The 12,454-nt window shown below is 41.4% G+C and overlaps 1 protein-coding gene across 1 annotated transcript in view; it reads left to right on the forward strand.

Moving 5' to 3' along the window:
- Nucleotides 1–12,454, forward strand: part of beat-VI (beaten path VI) — a 65,987-nt gene that overhangs the window by 27,169 nt on the left and 26,364 nt on the right. The window contains exon 2 of the mRNA XM_064694652.1: nt 2,151–2,196. The gene's annotated coding sequence lies outside the window, so the exon portion shown is untranslated. The remainder of the gene's footprint in view (nt 1–2,150; nt 2,197–12,454) is intronic.

Genomic DNA, 12,454 nt, shown 5'->3' on the forward strand with positions numbered 1-12,454 from the left:
ACTGTTTGGCAGCTGTTGATTCCGGCAGTCCAATGCTTCGCTGGCCAGAGAGTGGCTTGCTTTTGGCAGAGGCAACGGCAACGGGCTATAAGCATGGCCCAGCCCCCTGTCAGATACGCATTTATCCGGTCAAAGGGGCGTGTCCATGGCCAAAGGCATATTAGCTACGCATCACTGGGCAGCTGCCTGAAAAGCTGCCCGGGCAAAGCAGCTGCTGTCCCATTTGATTAGGCTCTGCTAGCTGGGCTTTAAAGGATATATTGATGAAGGCATTGCCATAGCACTTGCGTGTGTGTGTGTGTGTCCGTATCTGTGATTCTGTTTGTGTGTGTGCGTGTAATTGTGTGTGCAAAGGTGCGTTGTGTTCATGGAGTCAAAGGTTCGCTTTGACTTGCAATTAATTTGCTTTGTTTTTTGCACTTGACTGCGCCCGGACAGACTTACAAGCGCTCATCCGGACAGATAGAGAGAGCGAGCGAGAGAGCGAGAGAGAGAGAGAGAGAGAGAGAGAGACAGACAGTTGGACAAGGGTTGGGGCTGCGGAGCGGTAAATGGGCATTTTGCCAAACCATAAATTATTTTATTAAGCCACTTTGGCTGGCCCTTCGGCACGCCCCAAAGTTATGTGAATTATTTTGTGAAAGTTAATTTCATGCAATAAATTCAAAATCGCGTTGGCAACAATTCATGTTTCGTCTGAATATCTCTAGTCGACGACGGGCTACGGGTTTTTGTTTTATGGGGCCCCGGGTTTTGCTGGCCGTGTAATTAGTTGTAGACGTAGAAGTATGTGTACGTACAGTGGCAGCCAAAAAGTATGCAACACAATTACAATTTCAGCAGGTGATTAAATGCGCAATAATTGTTTCCATTCCTGTTGTTGTTGTTGCCGCTTCACTAATGGACGTAATTAGTTAGACAGCCGGAGAGTTGAGTTGGGGGCGTGGCTCTAATTTATGCTTGCGTGTCTTGCCGCAATTTGTTGCTGCCATCGCCAGTGGCAACATTTAAATAAAATCAACTTTCCGCTTGCCAATAAAACTTTACACTCAAAACGATAATTGCCCGCATTTGTCGTTCCTGCCACTTGACTTTGTCTCCAGTCGGCTGTGGCGCCCCGTGGTGTGTGTTTGTGTTTGTGTTTGTGCTTGTGCTTGTGCTTGTGTTTGTGCTTGTGTTTGCTCTGGCCGGCACTTGGGGCATCAATAAAAATCTCTTGATAAATGTCCAATTTAATTTTGTTCTCTTACTTATCTTTCGCCTGGCCTGCCATGGCTTCGCCTTGCCAAAGACGCTTCCTGCCACCGCCCACATGGATTTCATTTCTTTTATGTGTAGTCTCAATTCATTTCTCTTTTTGTTGCCTTGATTCTATTCCGTTTCATTGCGCGAGGCGTTCGCCGGTTCCATTTCTCACACTTTGGCGGCTTCTTTTCTTATACTCTGCAATAATGACGCAGCTCGAAATGGGCATATATGTGCCAACTAATGTTGAAGGCCAATTAAGGTGTGTGATCCGACACAATGAACAGCATGATCTAAGGTTCATCTATTTATTTACTTAAGTAATCTACAGGGAATCATTTTCAATATGTGACCAAGAAATATGAACTCTCCAATTAGAGTATCTAATATAAGAAAAATCCTAGTTTAGCTGAGCTGTTCGTTTATTTAATAGAAGCATCTGATTGGGCTAGTGTAAAAATCTATACAAATATGATCTATATATGTCATGCATTTATGATAATATATAATAACATATACAGCTCTTAATAATTATTTTTTATTCAATTATTATAATTATTTGTTACTGTTCATTTCTTTTTTATGTTTAATTTTTGAACTAAGCAATATCTTTATTGTGCATTACATACTTATAAAAAGCTAACTTTGCAGCAATAAAGATTCTGTATTATATTTTTGAGATAAAGTTACTTTACAACTCTCATGAGGATATCCGAAGGTTGAGCACGTTGTTTTTGCAATTTGATTTTGCTTGGCTTCAGCATATCAATTCAATGCCGTTCATATTACGTGTATTTTTTGTTCACATTTCATAGCAAAGTCAGGGATTTTTTTAGTATGTTTTTTTTTTTGGTCCACTTGCACTTTAAACGTAATTTAATTTGTCTTCGCATTTATACTTGCAGACATTGCCGCCAGCAGACAGCGTCTGGCGCCGGAACTGTCTAACGGGTAAGAAATATGCTCGAGCTTTGATTTAATTGAACTTGCGCCATTTGCTGAAGCAGACTTGGCCAGCAGCTGCATTCCACTTTCTAGTTATCTGGCATATTTTAAATGTGGTGGCTTATTAAACAGCAGTTGGCACTGGCACTCGCACTGGCACTGGCGGCAGCTAATGGATATACACTGCGGGTCCTGCGCTGCTGAGCTCCTGCAGCCACATGTGGCCCAGGCATGGGGGCCGTGCAAATATCGCCTCATTTCGTATGCTGTGTGCCAAGACTAAAATCAATAAATCAAAGCCAGGCTGGCAGGCGCACGGGGTTCTTCAAGGCGATGTCTCGAATATGGCATGCCGGCGCGTGCCACGGCCACAGCTGGGCCAGGCGACATATTTGCGTGCTGCTATGCAAGCAATGTTCCTCCACACCCCCACACTCCTCACCCCCACTCACTCAACCTGCTAGCCACGCCCTTCAAGGCCATTTACTGACAAGTTTGCCGCGCTATCGCACTTTGATAGCCCGTCCAAGGGCTAGGTATGGCAACAGGTTAGCAACGACCCGGAGCACTTCATGGACAAGCAAAACATTGCACATTGCCCAATACGAGCTGAATAATGGATATATGCATGTGTGTGTGTGCGGACGCCACAGAGGCAAATACGCACAGCCCCAAACTTCAAGCAGCTCAAAAGTTTTGAGTTTTAAAGGCTTAGTCCTCCACCCAATGGCAGCGCCCAGCTCAATCCCTGGGACCCTAGAGTACGGCTCTGCTGCTTTTTTATGCTACGCGCTGTGGGCTTAAAAAGCAATTCCGCAACTGTTTTTGCAATGGCGCACGCCATGACGACATGTGTGTGCCTGCCCCCATGTATCTGTGTGAGTGTGCAATTTGTGTGTGTGTGTGTGTGTGTGTTAAAGCCCCATGCGGAGTCCTCATTCAGAGCCCCTTGGGCTGGCAACAAAGCTACAGCAATGCCAACAATGCTGTCGTTATCGTCGTTTTCACTTCAATTAAAAGTTGGCAACTTTTCTTGCCTGGTTTACCTAAACGGCTGCTGCTCCAACTGCTCCAACTGCTGCTGCTGCTGCTCCAATTGCCATTATGCAGATTCGTATGGCTGATTACCAAATTACAAACTGTAATGGCTGCAATTGTTTTGTGTACGGCTGGCATATGGCATGCCAACGACAAGTAGGCCGCCAAATTGTCACAGCGAACAAGAAAAAGAAGTCGCTAAATGCAGGCTGGGGACGACATGAAGCCATGCTAAGCCAAGTAACTATTTGCCAAGCACATGCGACATGCAACATGCAACATGCAACAAAAGTAGTTGACACACACTCCTACAGAAGGTCACTTGCTAGCTTGAGGCTCTCCCTCTCTCTCTCTCTCTCTTGCTTAAAGCACGTATACGCCGCGTGGGCCCAACGACTTCCGTGCTATTTACGCACCAGCGCGTTGCTTGGCTCGCTGCCGTTGCCTACCGTTGCCTGCTTGACTGCCAGGAATTTCCGCGAACGTTAATTGCGACAAGCCAACGCGACAAAGAAATACCTTCTTCTGGCTGCTCCTTCATTACACCTTTTATGCGATGCTCCTCCAGCAGCAAAGGGGGTACAATACACCTTATGTCGGCTTGAATACACTTAAAGGCATGAATTATGTGCGGAGGCATTCCAGAGAAAGATTTACAGTCCGTCATGAAAAGTTTGTCCAACCTCCGTCTAAGCTTAGATATTAAAGTATACAGTTTTTTTTATTAATAATACTTTTATCTGTAAGTTACCAAGTTAGGGTATTTTGGTTTTGGTTTCGTAAGTAATTTCTAAACTTTTGTGGTGTTTAGTCGTGTTTTCATTCGTTGAAACCACAACAAAAGCAATGACTGCCTGCATATGTCACCCCGTGAAGCAATTGCAGTGCGTTTTGGGGGCGGCTGAGGCGTTTTATAGACGTGCCATTTGAGTTTGTCGGCTTCGCTTCAGTTCTTTGCTATTCAAGCGGTTTTCTATACACATATATATATACCATATATATGTATGGGGTATATATTTAGCTCTCTGCTTTTTCTCCATCGTGTCATTAAAATTGATTTTGCAGCAGCCAGCTAAAGGGGTTGGGTGGAGTGGAGGGGGGAGGGGAGGGCAGCCACTCGCAGTTGGCTTTTCTATTTGCCAAACGACAAAGAATTTGCTAAATTGCTTTTCCGCTTGCGGCGCACACCTTGCCACAGCCACAGTTGTTGGCAGTGCGTTTGGCTTCGCAATTAGTTTTTGCCTTTGGCCGCAACTAAATGTTGCATTGACTGCTAGCCACACAAAAGAAAAGCAAGACAGAGAGCAAATTGAGAGAGAGAGAGAGTCGGAGATACATAGTCACACGCAACATTCTCTTCGATTCCTTTGTGTGTGCGGCACGAGCATTGTCGAGTTATAGTTGCAACTTTGGTAACTGTAACAAAAGCGATTAAAAGTCCCATAAAAACCTGAGCCCATTAATAGCGCAATAATATTATCAGCTTATGTTCGATGCCACGCACACAATAACATAATCGCTCGGCAACAGGAACAAAGTAGGCTCACACATGCTGGCGTATCCCATGCCTGCAAAAACTAAACTTTGTCTCTTGTATTTTCATTAACATTTATTGGTTTTTTACTTATACTTCCGAGCATCATAACTTGGCGGTGGGTTGGGCAGCATTGGGGGCCAAGCTAAGCCAGTGCAGGTCCCAGGGCCAAGAGAAGCTGCGCCACAATATTTTGAGGTCGTTTCAGCGTCATCATAAAATAACGTTAATGATGGCAACAAGGTCGTAAAATCAAAATTTCTGCTATTTCAATGCTGAAACCCGCTGCGGTCGACGAAGGCGGGGGCCAGAAACTTTGCAACATTGTTGATGAGAAATGAGATGAGTTCGCAGGATGACGGCGTCACGGGTTGGCAGCCAGCACACATATCGCTAGATCGTTGCCGTACCACGTGGCGTATGCGCTATATCAAACATATTTTATTACTTTAAAGCCAGGGCATGGTCACTCTGGAAAAGCGTTGGCAAACACATGTGCTTTAAACTGAAATACGATTCAGCCGGGATACAGGGTCAGCAACTTTTTAAGTATTGTATAGACGCTGTGCTTACCGTTTGTGCACGTCGCATAGAAGAAAATCCGCACTTAAACTGGATTTATTTAAGCGCCAACGATTTTGGGTTATTTAAATAAATTTCACATTCAATATACTTGTCAATTTTATTTAATGCGCTGCCAGCGCAACCAGCATGAGAGTTCTTTCTCTGTGTGTGCCTGAGCGTGTGTCTGTTTGTGTGTGTGTGTGTGTGTGCGTCTGTGTCTGCAGGGCGTGCAGGATTTTAAATATTCATTAGATACACGGCAGCCGGCTGGGTAGCGTGGCAGAAAGACAATCCGGCGACGAACCCTTTGCACCCGAGGTCAGGGTCACCCTGGTAACTGTGGCGTGCGCCAAGTGAGAAACGACATTTGAAATTAATTTCAATCAAAAAACTGTGAGCCGCAACGACCCAATTCATTGAGTATTGAAAATTGTAAATTGAATAGGATAAACTTCAAAGATACAGGTATTAAGTTAGACAGGCTAGAATTCAATGAATGCCTACAAAGAGTTTTCACCATTTTGCGGTCCATTGTGCGTCCAGTTTATTGCCTGACCAGGGCCTTATGTATCACGCGTTCAGATTTTATCACTGAGGCGTTAAAATGTCGTAAATGGCTGTCGCTCTGTCTGCGGCCTAAGTAAATCAGCATAAAACTTAACTAAATGAACACAATCAAAATGCGAGCCAGCCCCGAATTGCATATGTCCATTTAGACATCAGGCATAGGCAGCACCGAGAATTGAGTTACACACACAGCTGGCAGCACTTGTTTGTCCTCTCGTCAATGTCCCTCAGCCGGATTGTGGTTGCGTTCCAAATTATGCCATGCTTAGAGTTTGCCTTTTGGCCTCATTCTTTCAAAAATATTTGCAGCAAAAGGCAGTAGCTGTACGAAAACGCCGGCAATAGCAACAACAGCAACAACAACAACAACAATGACAAAGCAATATGGTAAACTATATAAAAATTTGCCAGGGCAGCGCCCCAGTGCCCCAGCGGCCAGCCTGATGGACAAAAGGTCACAACAACAGCAACAACAACAAGAACAGCGGCATCGTCATTGTCGTCATTCTGCTGGGCCTGGTCAAGTGGCTGGCCGACTGACTGGCAGACATGCCGGACAACAGCAGCGTGCAGAGCAACAATAAAGACTTTTACTATCCTAATAAAAGACAAACAAAGGACTCCTGGTGATGATTCCGCTGCTCTCCCTCTCTCTCTCTCTCTCTCTCTCTCTCTCTCTCTCTCTCTGTTGCTCCCGCCGCAGCTGAGCAGCATTCTCGTATCGCAATTTTCATTATTTTATTTGCCTATAAACGAAGCCATATTTTTGCAAGTGTATGTACCCAAACATGGATAAAGCTGATTCTATACATCTATAAGCCACCCCTCCCACACACACACACACACACACACACACACACACACAGAGAAAGAGAATTTGTGACAGCATTTGTTTATTCGCCTACTCCGCATACAGTTTTAAGCAAAATAAGTAATTAAAAATGTCATAAAATGGGCAGTTTGAGGCCCGCTTCGTAGATATGTATTCGTGCTAGGGAGGGAGGGAGGGAGGTAGGAGAGCTCCATAAAAATCAATGCCGACAGACTGGGGCCGACAAAACGATGTCCATTGTCAGTCGGTCGGTTGGTTGGTCAGTCGGCCAATTGCCGGGTCAGTTGGGGTCAGGCTTTCCACTTTAAACGATAAACATGGCCGGCGACAAGAACAAAAACAACTTGTAAGCAATTAAGGCAGCGTATTGACTCGCCCGCTGCCGCTTTCTGTCTGCCCATATTGAAGATAGCACATGTAACAGCAAGTATCTCTATAAATATATTAATGTGTACGCATACATGTACATATGTCTGTAGTTGTGCTTGTGTAAACATGTTGCCTCCGGCTCCACAAGAAACCCTGTCCTCTTGTTCGACGAGGGCAATAATGTTGGCATCCCCCGACGACGTCATTACAGGTTCGCATTCCTGCCCAAACTTACAGCGATGTGGAATATGAAGAGTGAAGTTTTTAATATGCAAGTAGGAAATACTAAATATTTATTACAATATTCGCTGAATTCGAAAACTAAATACACATTCATTATATATTCAAAGCAAAGTATGTATGTTTTACTCCTTTCAAATGGGAAATTACATCAACTTTTATCATTCATTTATTTCACAAATATATTTATAGTTTTGTAGCTATTTATGATATTTTTTGCAGCCTTTATTATTTTTAACGCCTAAATACTTTAAAAAATCGTTGGCAGCATAAAAGAGCGCATATATATGCTAAGAATAGCTCTGCATTTATTTTTAAACTACAATAAAATGTACGGTATATGAAATATTTATTACCATCATATTTTTATTACGATAGTATTTCCCGTAACCCATCCGAACTAATTTCGAGCGCCACTCTACCCACAATTTAATCCCAATGAATTGTCAAACAAGTGAGATTTAGCTGGTCCGGATTGCTCGACTGGGAGATACCAAGGAAGCGACGCCGTGCTTTCGTCATAAATATTAAAATAGAAAATAAAAGTATCTGTTCCTTAATAGCTTCGGTTTTTATTGACCGATCTCTTTACATCTTTAAATATGTCATAGAAAAATGTGAAAGCTACCGTAACGAATTCGACCCATAACGAGCAATCTTTCATAATTCAATATTTTTTCTATACAAAATGCATTACTATAACCGGAAGCTCCAATAAAAATGTATTCAAAAGATCTCTCATAACCGGACAGCAGTAATGAAAGTCACGAACAAGATATGTATTTAATCTCTATTTAGCCTCTTTATTAAATCTGAATCTCCTTTTGAATCTCATTTTGTCGAAAATTTAAATATTCATGTCACTGGAAATGGGCTAAAAGAAATGGGGAGCCACATGTTTCTTTTTAATTAAAAACTAAAAAAGGTAAAAGGCTTAGTTGGCCAATTAAGGGGTATTTAAATCAAGCGGCTTCTGGCTTTTATTTCAGGTAGTATTAAGCTCAGCTGTCTTTTGTTTATGTTTGTATAGTTTAAATTTGTTTCTGTTACTTATTTTTATTTTAACATGAATTTCGGTCCATTGACCGACCCACAATGTAAACCGATTTTTGAGTCTTTTCACTTTTTTTTTTGCTGCTCTGTGGACAAATGTTTATGGGCTGGAAATTGAGGTCGTCGGCAATGTGTGTGCGTGCGTGCATTGTTTTGTATGTATATGTGTGTGTGACTGTTTTATGTGTGTGCATATATATGGAATATGGCAGGCAGCATTTGGCTTACGGCTGAAGTGCCTGCCCAGATGCCTGGCTGCTGCCTGGATCGCTAAATGTTTGGCGACAAGCACAGAAAAGCAAAAAATGAATTTCTCCGCCGCTTTATGTATTGTGTGTGTGTGTGTATTTGTCTTGCCATTGTTGTGCTGAAGTTGCGCTGTGTTAATGAAATGCGTTGCATTCGGGTTTTTAGCTGGCACAAAACAACTTGCAACTTGCAACTTGCAACTAGCAGCTTGCTGCTTGCAGCTGGCTGCGGCCGAGGCCGTGCGAAAAGTGTTTCGAATGTCTCCACCTCCCGCCGCCCCCACTTGACGAATGTAATTAAATGCAGCACAAAACTACAGCTAGCTGTTGCAGCATTTATGTACAAGTGCACACACACACACACACACACACACACACCGTTTTAAAGTATTATGTAGTTTCCATATTTTTTGAGCATTTTGACCTAAAATGTTTGCAGCCGCAGCCGCAGTCGCAGTAATGTCAAGTATGCTGTAAGCAGCGCAGCCAGCGCAATGTTAAAAATCAGGGTTTTTATGTCGCATATGCGGCAATTAGGCGCTCTGTGCGCGTGTGTGTGTGTGTGTGTGTGCCGCAAAACGAGTACAGCAAATGCAATTGCGGGTAATCAAGTAATGCTCATTTGGCAATCAAGAAAAAGGCAACGCCGGATGTCACACACATATGAGGAAGCGAGCGGGAAGGTGGGACACGGGCTGAGCGGAACACGCACGTCAAATGTGACATGTTAATTCCTTGAGAGCAAACAGAAAACAACATCGTTGCTTCTTGGGCCACGCCCCCCTTCAGCCCTTCAGCTGACTGATTGAAGTGCGACGCCCCAGCGATAAGCACATTTAACTGTGTAAACGTGACGCCCCGATGTTGGCTTTTATTTTTCTTCCCGCAAATCCTATTAAAAATCGTAAATGCGTAAAAGGTGCGACACTTGAGAGACATTTACATGGATGCGCGTGTGTGTGTGTGTGCGTAAGTGTGTGTGTGTTTGCGGTTGCCAAATTGTGGCTTTATTGCACTCAAAAGTAAAACAGAAAAAGTTATGGAAAAATACAAGTATGCTTTTTGTCGTGTGTGCTTTACTTGCAGATACCCTGCACCTAAGACTCAAGAAACTTGGCTAATTTTTTCTTTCTTACAAGCCAATGTTAAATGATACTGGTAAATGGCGAATTAATCGATCAGGAAATCTAACATACACATACATAACATTCCATATTCAAAAGATGATATTTTCCAATATTTGTTAACGTATTTTTCTAATGCCTTTAGAATTTATCTGTGTCCTTTTAGTAAATAGCTGCGGCACATGTCCAAACTATAATATTATTTTTATGGTATTACCTCGCGCTGATAAAAGTTGTTAGACTAAAGTACCAGAACATCAGTTATCAATAAAAGAAATTCTTTATCTGAAAAAAAATATATATATATTACATGTATATAAGTTATGTTTATTTTTTTCACTTTAGCTAGCCCCCTCAGTTATGCTCTTTGTCTCATTTAATGGTTATTCAGGGCATTAATGAGGTATGAGAATATTCGAATATGAAAATGGATATGGTTGTGGCCTTACCAGCACGAAAAAACATACTTTACAGCACGAAAACATTACTAATCAATTATTTTAATTACATGAAAAGAGCTTGCCCAGACTGAATAATTGAACAGTGACCAACGTAAATAGCCTTAAGAGATATGAAGCTGGAATTCAGCTCCTGGAACGATACTCTATTTATAAAATTTGTTTATTTAAATTTTTATTATTCACAAAGAAGAAAGCAATAAAAATTGTATTTAAAAATAACAAAGAAATGGAAAATGTATAAGAGTTAATAATAATATAAAATTTTTCTTTTCGTGTGATTTTTTTGTCAATTACAATGCAGACATGTGCATTTTTGTCGGAAGAAGGAGGAGAGAAACTCTTTTATTATATTTTAATTTAATTAGGAAAATATGAATGTTTTATATGTTTTTATATGAAAACCGAAGTTTTTCTTTTGTGCATTTGAGACGAAACAATTTATATGAATATGGGCAACGAAAGCAGTTTCTATCCAAGTTGGTTGATTAGGCCACAACAAGGACAATGGGGACGTTGTGCACACCGTAGCGACACACGAAAACAATTAAATTAAATATGGATGGGAGTTGACAAAAATTATTAAAATTTGTCCTATACTATAGTTGCTTTGTCAACTACAATGCGTTCATGCTTTAATTTAAATTAGAAAATATGAGAGCCTTAAACATATTAAAGCCAAAGGTTTTTCTTTTATGCAGTTGAAGAGAGAGAAAGTTTTATGAACATGAGCAAAGACAGCACTAATGAGTTTTTTACCTAGCGTTTACTCAGTGTGCTATATTGTCCCGAATCAGGGACAATGGGAATGTTGAATGTTGTCGGACCACCTTATGTGAAAAGCCGGAATTGAGTGTCAGTCGACATGACTATTTTGATGTTAACAACTTCAACTATATAGTTCAGAAGTTGGCGCGAATGGTAAAAACAATTTCGGGACCACTTACATTTCAAACATTATTCATTAGTCCTCGGTTTAGTATTTTTTTTATATGAAAGTTTCATGCTTCAAATATCTTTGTCCATTTAAGTCAAATGAGTTGATGGGCATTTTTAAAATAGGCTGTTTGGCAAGCGAAAAAGTTGCATACAACCAAAATTGCTTAAATGGTATTCAATAAGTCTTTCTTTTGACTTTCGAAATAAAGGTTTAAGCGAATCGGACGACACCTTTGTCTCCCATTTACCATCCGCAAGGCGTGAAGCAAGTCTTTGAGAATTTTTATAAATAACATTGGGAATAAGTTTGAGCTGACTGCACTTCCACCCAGCGGTAGTCAGTCAGATATAACAAAGAGGAATTGCAGCCGTTAATTATATTTGGATTTATACTATGTGAATTTATTAATTGACTGTATTGCTCGGGATGGTTGGGGTAGGAAAATTTATCGGCCTAGCCAAGGCGCAAGCGATGCAAGTCGTTTCGGGAAATGCTAATTTAAAATAATTAGGTTAAAAATAGATAATAATATATATATTTTTATAAATAAATAAAATTGGACATGATTTCAAGCAAGTCCTTTTAGCTGGGCCAACATGCTTTTAAGAACTTCGTCTTAAGAGTTTCGACTTATTACAGAAATCCACGGCAGGATTGCGCTATAAATAACATCTCAATGCTTTGAAATCTTAAGAAACAATTTATCATCTTTGACTACTCCATACTTCATAAAATTTGAAGCGACTTTCTGTGCTGCCCTCTTGCATTTATTTTAATTTATTTGCCTTTCCGTGCACCCAGCAAAAGGCTAAGCGAGTTGCCTTTTTAAAAATAAAAACTTTTTGCTATGCTTTTGCTTTGTGCAAAGAGGAAGAAAAATCGAAAAAAAAAACAACAACTATAAAAGCAACAACAAAAAGAAAACATTTAGGCTGCCAGTTTAGCTTGTGTGAGCTTTGTGTGCTGAGCAGCAGCAGCAGAGGCAGCAGAGGCAGAGGCAGAGGCAGAGGCAGAGGCAGCGGCAGCGGCAGCCTGTCAAAAAGTTACTTATTTTCTTTTAACAACTTGCATGAGACTTTTTGCTGCTCGAAGCACGCATCCTTGTTGGCATCGCTGTACTGATTGCTGTGTCTGTGCGATGTTTACACTGCTTTTGCTTTTGATAAGGTTAATCAAAAGTTTTTTAATCCATTCTGCATACAGGCAAACATAGACCAACACACCCACACACACACACACACTTCGCAAAAGATCATCAGCCTCGTGTGTGCTCATTATCCTGCCCTGTTCCGTTCGG

Source organism: Drosophila montana, unplaced genomic scaffold, assembly GCF_035044405.1.
Source record: "Drosophila montana isolate Dmon_TW-CO22-7 unplaced genomic scaffold, ASM3504440v1 contig_3733_1, whole genome shotgun sequence".
Lineage (NCBI taxonomy): Eukaryota > Metazoa > Arthropoda > Insecta > Diptera > Drosophilidae > Drosophila > Drosophila montana.